Genomic DNA, 2,273 nt, shown 5'->3' with positions numbered 1-2,273 from the left:
ACAATAGCCACGCGTGAGCAACACGCGCTGCCAGTGGCATTTTTGTAAATTCCTGATAAATCCGAGGGTATTTCAGTCTTTTACCTATACTATGGCACTCAGGTAATTTTTTTTAGATTTCTAACATTTTTTATTTTGTATATAAATGTTCTTGCATGTTGTAGAACCAAAAAATAAAATAAAAAAAAGAAAGGAATAACAACGTGGGTCCAACACCCATCCTATTATGTTATCATTCGTGAGTCCAAAGCCCAATTTTCAAATATAGTTATACCCATATCTCAACGATATCAAAATATTTGTTTTTATAAACAAATATTGTTTGTCGACACGTCTCTTTTTATAGAAAAGGACCGATGTAAAAAAAAAAAGTTTAAATACCAAACAAATATGGATTATGTCCATAATTTTGTTTTTTTGGTAACTCAGACGTAAATGTCCTTTTTAGGGTTAAACGTTGATATTTTAGATGAGTCTCCTATTTTTAGGGACTAATGTCATTTTTAACGTGTCTCCTATTTTTTTAGGGACCGATGTTAACTATATAAAAAAAAAAATTGCAAATAAGTTCGAAATATAATAGCATTTAAATCAAATAAAAAACACACAAGTAAGGGTAACCTTTTTTTTGAAAGGATGTTTTAAGGGTGGTGTCTACCTTCCCTTAATCATAACTAACCCAATACTCGAATTTCTGGGACTAGTGTCTAATTTGGGATTTCTAGTTCCCTCATATTACTAGATGGCGACTCCAATAAAAACTTAATTTTCCCCAACCAATAAAAAAATCTTTTTGGTAAATAAACAAAATGAGCGGAACCGTCGCCCGACGTCGCGTATCGACAAGCAAGATTATAATTCTTTTGAAAGTTTGTAATGCATTTTGTGAGAAAAAAATCTACATACAGTTTCGTGGTTGGATGCTCTCAATCATGCAGAACAGAACAAGGATTCCACAGGTGAGCTGATAAGAAAGATTGAAGAGGCTGTCTCAGGAACTCTAAACAATTCGAGATCATCAAGAATTGCATCACGGTTAGTGATTGTCTAAAATATGCGCAATGAATAAATATATCATTCTATCTCAACTTGTTTGATGATAATATGTAATTGCTTTGTATTTTTGCCAACTTATACTCCCCATTGAACTTCAAAGCTAAGTTAGAAAACCTTTGACTGGTATGCAGTCTTGGTCCGGATATCAATTCTAATTATGGTAGTTTACCAATACTGATCTCACTTCAGTTTACGAAGCATTACTGGTCTGAAGTACCACATCCAGACTCATTTAGATCAATTGGAAGCTTCTAGACAAACGTTACTTGATCGAATTTTGGAAATTGATCAAACAATGGCGAACCCAAAGGAAGAGGATATTGAACGTGTGAGACATTGTCGAATATGCCAAGCTATTGACGATGGTCCCACATGTGTTCATTGTGAATTGGAGGGAATCATTTCAGGTATGTTAGTCAACTGCCTGTTTACTTTGATGTTTGACTATTTAGTACGTTGAAAAAGGGGGAGAGGGGATTCACTGTGATCATATTTTTATATTTGTTTGACTATTTAGTACGTTGAAGAAGGGGGAGAGGGTTATTTGGTCTTAACAAATTACATGGAGGCATTATTACATCTGCTGAAGAGGCAGTGAATCTGCAAAAAAGGAACTCTGAGAGAAATCGTTGCTACTGGAATTTAGACCGCCAAAGAAAAATTTACTGCCATCTAGTGATTTGAATGAAGAATCGAAGAAAAGAAAGACTGGAGAAACAGTGATGGTAAGTTTCCTTACCTCAATAGGTCAAACTAAACCATCTTTCATCTACCAGATGTTTAATTCTGGAGATTCCTCTTGGCCATCCGTCAATGGACATGGTTGTCAGACTGAATGGCTGTTCTTATGTGAACTAGCCTATGAATCTTACTCCAGCATATATGGCTGTATATTTTTTAAGACTCTTATCACTTGATTGGAGCTTGCAAAGCACAAGTCAACAGATAGGCGGCTCATCTCATTTTAGCAATGCCAAATTTTAATCACCAGTGGTTGTTTTTAGACGGCCCTGGTTAAGTTCTTATAAATCCATTTTTCCGAAGTTCTGTTGGATCTTGTACAGACTTAGATTGTTGTTAAAAGTAGTTCCATGAGGGAAAGCTGGAGTTGATGTGAATATCTTTTCTACTGCAATGGTAAAATTAAATTATTCTTAAAGTATTCTAAACAAAAATACTAATTAATTTTTATAAACACATTTTCTTAACGTATCTTG

General features: G+C 34.5%; 1 long non-coding RNA gene across 1 annotated transcript; it reads left to right on the top strand.

The window, feature by feature from the left end:
- Nucleotides 1-875: 875 nt before the first annotated feature.
- Nucleotides 876-2,025, top strand: LOC140955084 (uncharacterized). The gene is made up of 3 exons (XR_012168759.1): nucleotides 876-1,035; nucleotides 1,246-1,463; nucleotides 1,574-2,025. It is a non-coding gene; the product is annotated as an uncharacterized lncRNA (long non-coding RNA).
- Nucleotides 2,026-2,273: the final 248 nt, after the last annotated feature.

Source organism: Populus alba, chromosome 19, assembly GCF_005239225.2.
Source record: "Populus alba chromosome 19, ASM523922v2, whole genome shotgun sequence".
Taxonomy (NCBI): domain Eukaryota; kingdom Viridiplantae; phylum Streptophyta; class Magnoliopsida; order Malpighiales; family Salicaceae; genus Populus; species Populus alba.
This window is presented reverse-complemented; position numbering and strand designations above follow the sequence as displayed.